Below are 15,119 nucleotides of genomic sequence, written 5' to 3' on the forward strand. Positions count from 1 at the left end.
GCTTAACACCCCCATCCTGTAGGCTGTACTAGACATAAGAGCTAGTGGGCGGGTGTTTAGTACTTCGAGGATTATTTATACACTTGCGAGTGTACATATCCATCTTTGCGAAGATGACTTATTATATTATTGTTAAGGTTGGTTACTGAGGCTTCAACATAAGCAGAACGGTTTATACACTTGCGAGTGTACATTTATTTATAAACGGAAGTCTCGTGGTCTATTAATATATTAAAATGATAGTTATGATAAACCTATGAACTCACCAACCTTTTGGTTGACACATTTAAGCATGTTTATTCTCAGGTACGAATTAAGTCTTCCGCTGTGCATTTGCTCATTTTAAAGATATTACATGGAGTCGTTCAAGACATATAGAGGTCTGTACCTCGCAATGGAACCAGTTGTTGAAGACTTCGTCCAGGTGGATTAGGACGGGTCATCACAGTTGGTATCAGAGCGGTGGTCTTAGCGAACCATGTCTTGCATTAGTGTGTCTAACTGATAGTTGTTTAGATGCATTAGTGAGTCTGGACTTCGACCGTGTCTGCATGTCAAAAGTTTTGCTTATCATTTAGTGTCGAAAATTACCTGCTTATCATTCTTAGGGAATCACTTGCTTATCATTCTTAATCTAAACATATCTTACTGCCTGGATTGCATGAATAGTGTACAGGAAAAAAAAATCATATCTTAGCGTATCTATTACTGTAGACTTTGCCTGACAGCTTCCGTAGATTCCTCCGTAACTTCTGGGATTTTAGTATTATATATGCATATGTAAATTATGTATTGCAGAGTACTAATCTACATCCTATAATCTATTTCTGATCGAAAATCCTTCATCTGATCATACGAGGTGAATCCCTCTACTAGTTCGAGTCCCTCAGATTCCGATAGCTATTCCGATAGTTATTCCGACAGCTATTCCGACATGGATATTCACCTAAGCTCCAAAAGCAGTGTAAACGAAATGGATCAACCAACTAGCCATCTTCAATTCATTTGATGGATTCATAGTCTACTTAATTATTGGAGACAAGAAGAAGCGATCCCTTTCATCCGCCATATTGTCCTCTGGGCGAAGAACCTGAAGCATTCACCGGCGAACCAATCCGAAATACCATTTTCACTCTCATTTCCCGAGTATCTCGCCACGATTATATTCTATTTAAAATTCTAAACCTTATTCATCCACTCGTCCCAACCGACAATCATCCCGGAATAATAGAAGAAGTCAACGAATTTCGCGCTCGAGTAATCAATTTGGAGAATATGGTGCAAAACTTACCAGCTTCAACAACAGCACCGGCAACACCAGTACCACCAACAACCCAAGTTTTAACATCACATGCCTCAACATCTCAATGTGTACCTAGAGCATAATCATCATTCTACATGACGTTCTACAACATTTATCTTCGTTCGACATGACGATTATGTAATCTTTAATTTTTTAAATATTATATATTCTTGTTCTAATGGTAAATCAAATGAGTTTAATATCATATTGACTCACTAAATCCATGATTACATCTGAAGAAAATATATATATGTAAGTTTATTTTCATAAAGATTGTAATTAAAAATTCTTTTGTACAAACTGTTAATGGTGAAAATATTTTAACGGGTAGGTAATACCCGAGAAATATTTAGATTTCACATTAATAAGTTACACTGTACATTCTTCGAATTTGATTCAACATTCATTTACTATCCTGCTTACACCCACAGATATACATATCCGTTTACCGCAGAATAACCATTTTCATTCAATTTCATATTTGGATTTTGATCTATCAGAATCCAACAAGTGGCATAATGAAGAAAACATTTGACAAAATAAAATTTGTTAGAAACAAACGAATTAACTATGAGTAAAATTTTGTTAAGAATCCACGCTAACTGTTCCTAGCTAACTGTTCCCAGCTAACTGATTACATTTTTTTTATCGCAGTTTATTTATCGCAATTTATTTATCGCAATTTAATTATCGCAATTTACATTCTGGCAATTTACATTCTTGCAATTTTAATTATCGTTATTTAATTTATGTTATTTATTTTACGCACTTTAAATATCGGGACACGTATACAAAGTTTTGACATATCATATCGACGCATGTATATATATTATTTGGAATAACCATAGACACTCTATATGCTGTAATGCTAGAGTTCGCTCTACAGGGTTGAGGTTGATTCTTAAATAATATATATACTTTGAGCTGTGATCGAGTCTGAGACATGTACACGGGTCACGATACGTATTAATTAATTCGAATATTATAAACTATATATGAATTATTGAGTTAGTAACTACGGACTGCTAACTGTGGACTACCAATATTGGACAATTAAAATGAATTAAAATATTGCTTATAACTTATGAAACTAAACAATTCTTCAAGTTTGCCACTTGATTTCATCTCAAACCTCATTTGTATCCTGACGATTACAATCTGGTTCAAACCTTTCATGATTCTTGAAAACACCTCAATCGAGAGGATGAACCAACCGCACTTCATCTACGGAAGAAAAGATTGATGCATATAGTTATGCACCTGAAAACACTCGGAACCTGAGTAAACATTTAACACGTACCTGTGCTAGCTCCTTTGGCATTGTTATTACCGAAAATAACTTTGCAATTCCTTTTCAAAATTTGCCAATTTTGTCACAGCTCCAACAAGTCAACTTCGACTTTTCAATCGTATTAGTCTTATCATAACCATGATGTATACGATTGCCATTTCGTCATCGTTACCAGAGAACCGTTTATATCTCACCATATTAGCAGTAAACTTACCAACAACTTCGTTGATCCTTAACTTTCCGAAAAAACATCATCTTATTCGAAACCCTATTATATAGTCATCCGCATTTTGTAACGAGAATTGTCATACCAATTACCAGGAATTAACAATCAGTATTTTGAAATCTCGCAGCATGTCTACATCAACAGTTATATGTATACATATAACATTTATATCTTAGAATTATGATCTTTCATTCTGAAATTCTGAAAAGCACCCAGTCTACAAATCAATACTTCAAATTCTGAAAAAGCTGAATACAGCAGCAAAAACTGTACACGACCTTAACAGTCAAAGGTAGAAAGATAAAGAATAAAGTGCTGGAAAAGCTCAGAAAAGTTGAAACTGGAAAACGGATTAAGCTAACCACGAAGGAGGCCAAGGACAAATACAAGGACCAAATCCTATATTCAAAGAATCCAGATAATTCTGTATCCAATGAAATCTTTAGAGAAAACCTTGCTCTATACTCATATTAAATCTTGTGGAAAATCTTTCTTCATCAATCATCGAACTTAGAAATTCCAAAATATCATCATAAATATCTTCGATATTTCTGAAGATATTTTCATAAATATTCTCATCCGAAATTATTTATCTCTTCGTGCTATCTATATTACATCATAAAGAAAACTACTTTACTTTCAAAATTTCTTTAAAACTTGAGTTTGAATTATGAATGTTTTTGAAGTAGTGTTGGGAACTGAAGCATGAGTTAGTATAATATAATGACACTTGATCAACGTGATTATATTACAGTAAGTCATGTTGAGTTTCTAATGGGACGTGATGATTCACAGACTATAACGTCATCATGTGCCATTTACACGACTCTTACATTCTACTAAATATCTAAACAAAATCAAAAACATATTTTCTTGATAATTCCATCCTTTCCAGTGATTTCTGATAATTTGACAAATATTGTAGAAATATGCACTGAAGTATAAAAGTTAAGAGTTGTGGGAAATAATGGAACGAAAGAGGTTCATTTATAGTGGGAGTATCACACGTTGAAATTGAGAAAGATCATCACATTTAATTAAAGAGATCTTAATTTCCTTAAATCCTGAAGAATCAAATCTTTTAGATTTCGGAAATTTTCTTTAAATCCCTTGAATTCCGGAAATTCAACCAAGACTACGTCAAAAGTTAAATCTCTATCTCAATCTTTTGTGACAACTTCACTCGTACGCTTCACATAATCGAATCGTTTTATCAATAATGATAAAACTCTATTTATCAACTCATATTCGTCATGAAAACATTTTTATTGTTAGCCATGTCAACCTCGATCAAATTTCGGGACGAAATTTCTTTAACGGGTAGGTACTGTGACGACCCGAAAATTTTCGACTAAATTTAAACTTAATTTTTATATGGTTTCGACACGATATGCAAAGTCTATATTGTTGAATCTCAAAATTTTTGAACTATTTTCGTACCTTCAATTTACCTTTCGACTATCTCCGACGATTCACGAACAATTATTTGTAAATAGATGCATATTTATTTAAAGATATATATATATATATATATATATATATATATATATATATATAATAATTTGAAATATTTAAATTGTTATATTATTATTGATATCATTAATATTATTGTTGTCATTATCAATATCATTATTATTATAATTAGTAGTAAAAAGTATATTTTTGGTTATTAGGTTTATTATTATTATTACTACTAAAAATAATCATTTTTATTTAAAAGTTATTATTATCATTATTCTTATCAATATATATATTATTATTATTTTAATTAAGATTATTAGTATCTTTAATTGTAATTATTAGAATTTTGTGGTTAAAATATTTATAATTATAAATTAATAACGCGAATCAGAAGGAGATAAAATGTTTAGGTATTAAAGTCATAAAATTGGTACGAGTCTGTTTAAATTTCGCTATCTGAGTATTCTTTTTCCTATTGTGATTGATTTTCATGTCTAAGAGTTTGATACACATCAAATTAAATTCTCAATTCAAACAAAATCAATCATATCATATGTACTATTTCAACTGCTCGATTACCATTCATATATACATGCTTACATAATTGATAACCACTTATATATCACCAACTACACTTTTGTGTTTCATGGCAACTAACATTCACACTCTCTAGTACCATTTCTTTTTTTCGCCATCTCCAAACCATCATTTTTGAAGATCACCACCATGGTCGCCTCAACTACGGGTCCTTCTACCAAAACACCACCACCATGGCTCATCACCATCCCCCAACACAATCTTGCAACCATCACAACTCGGTCACCCCCATAACCGTCATCTTCCACCTCTACCAAAGACAAACCAACACCTTCAATACTTATGCTACTGCTACAGGCTTGAAACACCATCACTATACACCACGATCATAACTACTACAGGCTACTGCAGTTTCTGTTTCATGGTTCTCTATTTACCCGTCACCATCATAACCGCTATTATTCATTTGTTGCTAAATCAAAACCAGGTCATTACCTTTTTCATTCAAAACCCATTTCAATTTGTTAAATAAAGATGATGATATAAAGATGATATGATACACGAAGATCATAATTATGAACATGATTATGATGATTCAATGACTAGATGATTATGTTTATGACTATAATTCAATTATAATTGTGCTTGTTCTTCTTGTTCGGTTGTAAACCACAACCTAAAAGCCATGATCATCACCACACGAGACCATTTGATCACCACCTTATCAACACCAATATCAAACCGAAGGATTTGTTGTTATTGTAACTTTTCTGTCTCGATTACCTTTCTATTTACTCAACCACCACCTTACCATCATGAAACCGCCATCTTACCTCTCATTCACTCTCTCTCATCTCTCTCTCATAATCTTATTCTTCTTCTTCGTTCATATTTTGAACCATCATCGCCACCTTGATCCACCACCACCGTCAACAAAACCTTCACCACCATCATTCAACTTTCAAAAATATATGTTTTTTTTGTTACAGCAACGAGAAAGAGTAAATTCCTCCCAATTTCCGTTTCTATATTAAAATAATAAACAATGGCGATACATACTCATATATAATAAGAGAATGATGAGATGTGACATAATTGTATTGATTAAAGAATAAAGAATAGTGGGCAAATGGGACTTAAATATCGTTAAAATAAATCAGTGGAGAACGACTTCTGTAGTGACCAAACTTTTCCATGTTTATATATATTAATTGAGATTGATATTTACATGATTAAATGTTTCCAACATGTTAAGCAATCAAACTTGTTAAGACTTGATTAATTGAAATATGTTTCATATAGACAATTGACCACCCAAGTTGACCGGTGATTCACGAACGTTAAAACTTGTAAAAACTATATGATGACATATATATGGATATATATATAGTTAACATGATACTATGATAAGTAAACATATCATTAAGTATATTAACAATGAACTACATATGTAAAAACAAGACTACTAACTTAATGATTTTTAAACGAGACATATATGTAACGATTATCGTTGTAAAGACATTTAATGTATATATATATCATATTAAGAGATATTCATACATGATAATAAGTTGATAATATAATAATTTAAAATCTAATTTGATATTATAAACATTGGGTTAACAACATTTAACAAGATCGTTAACCTAAAGGATTCAAAACAACACTTACATGTAACGACTAACGATGACTTAACGACTCAGTTAAAATGTATATACATGTAGTGTTTTAATATGTATTTATACACTTTTGAAAGACTTAAATACACTTATCAAAATACTTCTACTTAACAAAAATGCTTACAATTACATCATCGTTCAGTTTCATCAACAATTCTACTCGTATGCACCCGTATTCGTACTCGTACAATACACAGCTTTTAGATGTATGTACTATTGGTATATACACTCCAATGATCAGCTCTTAGCAGCCCATGTGAGTCACCTAACACATGTGGGAACCATCATTTGGCAACTAGCATGAAATATCTCATAAAATTACAGAAATATGAGTAATCATTCATGACTTATTTACATGAAAACAAAATTACATATCCTTTATATCTAATCCATACACCAACGACCAAAAACACCTACAAACACTTTCATTCTTCAATTTTCTTCATCTAATTTATCTCTCTCAAGTTCTATCTTCAAATTCTAAGTGTTCTTCATATATTCTACAAGTTCTAGTTACATAAAATCAAGAATACTTTCAAGTTTGCTAGCTCACTTCCAATCTTGTAAGGTGATCATCCAACCTCAAGAAATCTTTGTTTCTTATAGTAGGTTATCATTCTAATACAAGGTAATAATCATATTCAAACTTTGGTTCAATTTCTATAACTATAACAATCTTATTTCAAGTGATGATCTTACTTGAACTTGTTTTCGTGGTATGATTCTGCTTCAAGAACTTCGAGCCATCTAAGGATCCGTTGAAGCTAGATCCATTTTTCTCTTTTCCAGTAGGTTTATCCAAGGAACTTAAGGTAGTAATGATGTTCATAACATCATTCGATTCATACATATAAAGCTATCTTATTCGAAGGTTTAAACTTGTAATCACTAGAACATAGTTTAGTTAATTCTAAACTTGTTCGCAAACAAAAGTTAATCCTTCTAACTTGACTTTTAAAATCAACTAAACACATGTTCTATATCTATATGATATGCTAACTTAATGATTTAAAACCTGGAAACACGAAAAACACCGTAAAACCGGATTTACGCCGTCGTAGTAACACCGCGGGCTGTTTTGGGTTAGTTAATTAAAAACTATGATAAATTTTGATTTAAAAGTTGTTATTCTGAGAAAATGATTTTTATTATGAACATGAAACTATATCCAAAAATTATGGTTAAACTCAAAGTGGAAGTATGTTTTCTAAAATGGTCATCTAGACGTCGTTCTTTCGACTGAAATGACTACCTTTACAAAAACGACTTGTAACTTATTTTTCTGACTATAAACTTATACTTTTTCTGTTTAGATTCATAAAATATAGTTCAATATGAAACCATAGCAATTTGATTCACTCAAAACGGATTTAAAATGAAGAAGTTATGGGTAAAACAAGATTGGATAATTTTTCTCATTTTAGCTACGTGAAAATTGGTAACAAATCTATTCCAACCATAACTTAATCAACTTGTATTGTATATTATGTAATCTTGAGATACCATAGACACGTATACAATGTTTAGACCTATCATGTCGACACATCTATATATATTTTGGAACAACCATAGACACTCTATATGTGAATGTTGGAGTTAGCTATACAGGGTTGAGGTTGATTCCAAAATATATATAGTTTGAGTTGTGATCAATACTGAGATACGTATACACTGGGTCGTGGATTGATTCAAGATAATATTTATCGATTTATTTCTGTACATCTAACTGTGGACAACTAGTTGTAGGTTACTAACGAGGACAGCTGACTTAATAAACTTAAAACATCAAAATATATTAAAAGTGTTGTAAATATATTTTGAACATACTTTGATATATATGTATATATTGTTATAGGTTCGTGAATCAACCAGTGGCCAAGTCTTACTTTCCGATGAAGTAAAAATCTGTGAAAGTGAGTTATAGTCCCACTTTTAAAATCTAATATTTTTGGGATGAGAATACATGCAGGTTTTATAAATGATTTACAAAATAGACACAAGTACGTGAAACTACATTCTATGGTTGAATTATCGAAATCGAATATGCCCCTTTTTATTAAGTCTGGTAATCTAAGAATTAGGGAACAGACACCCTAATTGACGCAAATCCTAAAGATAGATCTATTGGGCCTAACAAACCCCATCCAAAGTACCAGATGCTTTAGTACTTTGAAATTTATATCATATCCGAAGGGTGTCCCGGAATGATGGGGATATTCTTATATATGCATCTTGTTAATGTCGATCACCAGGTGTTCACCATATGAGTGATTTTTATCTCTATGTATGGGATGTGTATTGAAATATGAAATCTTGTGGTCTATTAATATGATTTGATATATATAGGTTAAACCTATAACTCACCAACATTTTTGTTGACGTTTTAAGCATGTTTATTCTCAGGTGATTATTAAGAGCTTCCGCTGTCGCATACTTAAATAAGGACGAGATTTGGAGTCCATGCTTGTATGATATTGTGTAAAAACTACATTCAAGAAACTTATTTTGTTGTGACATATTTGTATTGTAAACCATTATGTAATGGTCGTGTGTAAACAGGATATTGTAGATTATCATTATTTGATAATCTACGTAAAGCTTTTTAAACCTTTATTGATGAAATAAAGGTTATGGTTTGTTTTAAAATGAATGCAGTCTTTGAAAAACGTCTCATATAGAAGTCAAAACCTCGCAACGAAATCAATTAATATGGAACGTTTTTAATCAATAAGAACGAGACATTTCAACTTCCACTTTATGTTCAATTTTGAATCTTAAGCAAATCGTTTGTGGGACGTGTCCTTTTGTTATTATTGGGCCAACAATATAGGGGAGTTTGGTAATGATCACGTTGATGGATGGTGGGTATTGGGTGTCCTGTAGTCGATTAAAAATTTAAAGAAGGAGGGGAACAGAAAATAATACGAAATTTATACATATAATTCGGGTACTAGGACACAAGAGAGGAATTGGAGGAATGGTTAAGAGTATTGGTATTATACGAAGGGTCGTGAGTTCGAGCCTAGGGAGCTGATAATTTTTATTTTTTTTATTTAGATGATGAAGAAAAAGGATACAGTCAGACAGGGGTTAAAAGAATTTAATTCGGGAAATAAATTAGAAGGAAGCAGATGGTGGTATGGTTAAGGGTGTTGTCGGGGAGCGAAAGGTCGTGGGTTCGAGTTTGGGCTATGACAATTATTTTTAGGAACCTTATTTTTGAGGTAGAATTATTATTATTATTATTATTATTATTATTATTATTTTTATTATTATTATTATTATTATTATTATTATTATTATTATTATTATTATTATTATTATTATTATTATTGTTGTTGTTGTTGTTGTTGTTGTTGTTGTTGTTGTTGTTATTGTTATTAATGGTATTATAAGTATTATTATTAGTATTATCATAAAAATAAGTATTATAACCATTATTATTATTATTAGTCTTATAAGTATTATTAATATATTTATTATTATTAATATTATCATTATTAATAAAAGTTATTATTATTATCACTAGTAAAACATTAATATCAAAAACTACCTTTTTAAGTAGATAAATATTTGTACATAAAATATACTTATTACTTGTACTATGATTATATTAAAATTTCACATAACTATATATATATATATATATATATATATATATATATATATATATATATATATATATATATATATATATATATATATATATATATATATATATATATATATATATATATATATATATGTATATATATATATATATATAACCTACTAATATTATTTATATAAATACTTACAAATAACAAATTATCGATTTTTAAATATAACATTAAACAAGTAAGTATGTAAATATAGATATATATTAATATAACTATATAAATATTAACTATTATGAATATATACATAAATTAAAAATACATAATATATAAATTAAAGGTATAATAAGCAAATTTGGTCAGTTATGATTATATGTTTTAATATAGATATACAAATGATATAGGTTCGTGAATCCGAGGTCAACCCTGCATTGTTCAATATCGTCATATGTATTTTTACTACAAAATACATTATGGTGAGTTTCATTTGCTCCCTTTTACTCTTTACATTTTTGGGCTGAGAATACATGCGCTGTTTTTATAAATGATTTACGAAATAGAGACAAGTGATTAAAAATGATATTCTGCGGATTGATGTGCTAGGTAATTTAGTTATATGTTATAAGAGCATGTAAGCGAGAATCCTAAAGATAGATCTATCGGGCTTAACACCCCCATCCTGTAGGCTGCACTAGACATAAGAGCTAGTGGGCGGATGTTTAGTACTTTGAGGATTATTTATACACTTACGAGTGTACATATCCATCTTTGGGAAGATGACTTATTATATTATTGTTAAGGTTGGTTACTGAGGCTTCAACATAAGCAGAACGGTTTATACACTTGCGAGTGTACATTTATTTATAAACGGAAATCTTGTGGTCTATTAATATATTGAAATGATTGTTATGATAAACCTATGAACTCACCAACCTTTTGGTTGACACATTTAAGCATGTTTATTCTCATTAAGTCTTTCGCTGTGTATTTGCTCATTTTAAAGATATTACATGAAGTCGTTCAAGACATATAGAGGTCTGTACCTCGTAATGGAACCAGTTGTTGAAGACTTCGTCCAGGTGGATTAGGACGGGTCATCACAGTATGTCTTATTTTAACATCTTTTCTCCATCTTTTTAAGATGTTTTTATTTAGAACCAAGTCAACATTTTCATTAGTGAGTACCGTAAGTGCATGCCTACACAAAATTCCTCTAAACTCAAACAAACGACATATACACCTAATATCACATTCTTCAACCGAATCACCCTTTTTAAACCAAACTGCAAATTGTTTCTTCATTAGATTTTTCATTATCCATTACATCTTCAATGACTTCATGCTCTAAATAATTATCTTGCACCTTTATGGAGCCAATCCCACAGTACATTTTTGCAGTCAACTCATTCCTGAACTCTTTAAACTTAGCATTGGTAAAAACATCCTTTATTTGTTTTTCCATGGCATAACGAGTAACTGGTGGTACCATGAATTGTAGGAATTAAAGTCCTCTATGTTCTCCTTCTCAACCCTATCCCTTAATGCATTTCATATTGTTCCACAAATTATTTTAGTGTAGTTTTCCTGTTTACATATTTATCAAAAAAACGAATTAATGCTCTCACTACGTTGTGTAGTTGACATACCAGCCCAGAATATATCTTTCACAAAACATGGGATCCATCATTTTCTGTCAGCATACAAAAACATTGAGCCATTTATTCTTTCGGAGCTTGTATCTTTCTATCGTTGTATTCCATGCCAGTTCAAATTCACCAATAGTCAAAGAATCATAGACTGCCTTTTTAAGCCTGTACTTTATTGATTTGTATTTTTTATGTTTACCCAACTTTTCAGGCACTTTTTTCATGATATGCCACAACACCACCTAAAATTTATTAAAATAGAAAAATAAATAAATCAAAGTTTATGTAGTTTAATTTATAAGATTAAGTTACAATATACCTGTGACGTGCATTTGTGTGACGACCCGGAAATTTTTGACCAAATTTAAACTCAATCTTATATGATTTTGACACGATAAGCAAAGTCTGTAATGTTGAAATCTCAATAACTTTGAACTATGATTATGTAATCAATTACCCTTTGGTTGTGCTAGACGATTCATGATCATTTATGTGCATATGATATCTATACATAATTAATGATTATATATACGTATTTTGTAAAATACTAAATATTCAATGTATACATAATTAATAATATGTAATAATAAAATATTAGATCTAATTACAAGTCGAAATATAGTTGTTATATAGTTTATTACTTTTATTATTATCAAAATAAATAATAACATTAATACTATTATATATATGATATATATATGAAATTGGATACAGTTAATTTGTTATACTATTATTATTATTATAACTAAAAGTTTTGTTATCATTACTAATAACATTATTATTATAATTAGAATTAAAATGTTAAATTTTGTATTATTGTGAATATAAGTATTATTACCATTATCATTAAAATTATTATTATTAATATAGTTATCATAAATAATACAAATTAGTATTATTATCAGGAATAATATTTTTATTATTTTTATTAATATTATTAAATTTAATTATCACTAATATTAATATTGCTTATATTACTAATATTATTAGTATTCATATTATTATTAATATTAATAATAGTATTAATAATATTATCATATTATTATATTTAATATATTATTAATTAATAAACATAATATATATATATATATATATATATATATATATATATATATAAATATATATATATATAAAGATATATATACTCGTGAGATGTATATATCATTATCAGACTTTTGTTTTGCTCTGCACTTCTATTACACTTGTGATACCAGGTCGAGGCACAACAACCCTACATAAACCAAATCGATTGTCTTTTATGCTCTGCTTTTATAATTCGATTTCCATCTGTAGTATCAATAAATCCCTGCCTTTATCTATTTAGGATTTTAAAACAGAAAAGAAATTAGAAACAGCTCGATACCAACTCCATTTGTTTATTATTCTTCTGTTCTCCTCCGTGATTTGCTGTCCACACTTTTACACTACAAACAAACGAGATAGATTTATGAATACCACAAACAATTATTGAATTACATTACATATTGATATCATTCTGCTAAGACTGGAAGAAAGGAACACAGAGTATCATAAACCTATTCAACTCTGCTCACGACAACTTTTTAATCATAATTCGATTTCGAATTAAGTTTAAAATTCTATCAATGTAGAATTGTTATGAATCACCATTTAAAACTGCTACAGCTTCTGTTGCAGCTATTTTTGCTCGAACACCACCAAACACCCGCCATTATTTGTCTCCTATTTGTTTTCCTATTCCGGTCACGATCAACACCCTTGAACACCTACTTAAAACTATCGCTTGCCACTTACCGTTTCTTTTTCAGAACCATATATAATCGAACCCCCAATTATATGTTTGCTACTCTTTTTCTGTTTTCTGTTTCGCCATCGATCAACAACAAGAACATGGTAAAACTGCTGCTACTGCTATATCGTGGTTTCTGTTTCTAGTCTTACTTCCTGTAAATTGAAAAGATGAAGATTATGATGATGTAACCCGATTTAAATATGATGATGATTACGATTATTGATGATGATAGTGTGAGCGAGAATAAATGAATAATAAGATGATGACTGCTCTGATTTTGTTCGGTATACAGCTCGATATAAAAGAAATAAATAAATAAACACCGACACCCTAATATGCTATCCACTAGTTATTGCTTTGGGCTGTTATTGGACTAAAGATCCAGCCTATTCTGTTGGGCCGAGGTTTTATTTTCAGATTGGGCCGAATATATTTTTGGGCCGATGGCAAACCTAATATAGAACTCGAATTTGGGTTTAATTTAATCTGCATCTAAGATATTATTAGATAAAATGGAATGGACGAGTGGTTTAAGGGTGTTTTAGGGGAGCGGGAGGTCACGGGTTCGAGTCCCGTCATGGGCATTTCTTTTGAGAAGAGCTTTTAAAGAAAAAGGGGTATACACTTTTACATTTTCATGTTATTCATTGTTATTATTATTATTATTATTATTATTATTATTATTATTATTATTATTATTATTATTATTATTATTATTATTATTTTTATTATTATTATTATTATTATTATTATTATTATTATGAATGTTGTTGTTATTACTATTATCAATTAATGTTATTAATACAAGTTATTATTAATATCAATTAATGACTACTAATTATTATTATTATTATTATTACTATTATTAATATAAATATTAGTTACCATTTATTATAAGTAACATAATTATAATTACAATTATGGTTATTATTAGTAATATTGTTATTACTAATATTATTACCATTAGCGGTATTATTATTAAGTATTATTATTATTATTAAAATTATAATTAGTAATAAGATGGTTATTGTTATTAGGTACTAGGAATTTTTATCCAAAGTATTATTTTCATTATCATAATTCTTAAAGCTTTTCTCTTTATCTAAAATTACTATTATTAACATTATGATTATTATTATTATTATAAGAATTATTTTTATTGTTGATATTATTATTACTATTATTATTATTACTAGTTATTGTTATTCTTACAAGTATTACAACTGTTAATGTTATTATTATTATTATTAGTAACATAAGTTTTATTATAAATATTATCGTTATTATTATTATTACGATTAACATTAATAGTATCGTTATTATTAAAAATTGTCAACATTATTAACATTTTTATTAAAATTATTATTTTACTATCATTAAAACGACCATTATTGTTATTAGCAGTATTATCCATAAATAATTATGATTACTAAAATAAAAAGTTTTAATAATATTGTTAAGGTTATAGGTATAAAACTAAAGATTTTATATATTTAAATTACATAACTTAACTATATTAATATATTTACATATATAAAATGAAAATATATATATAAATAAATAATGAAGCTTATAAATTATTAATATAACAAATATATCATTAATAATA

Source organism: Rutidosis leptorrhynchoides, chromosome 1, assembly GCF_046630445.1.
Source record: "Rutidosis leptorrhynchoides isolate AG116_Rl617_1_P2 chromosome 1, CSIRO_AGI_Rlap_v1, whole genome shotgun sequence".
Classification (NCBI taxonomy): Eukaryota; Viridiplantae; Streptophyta; class Magnoliopsida; order Asterales; family Asteraceae; genus Rutidosis; species Rutidosis leptorrhynchoides.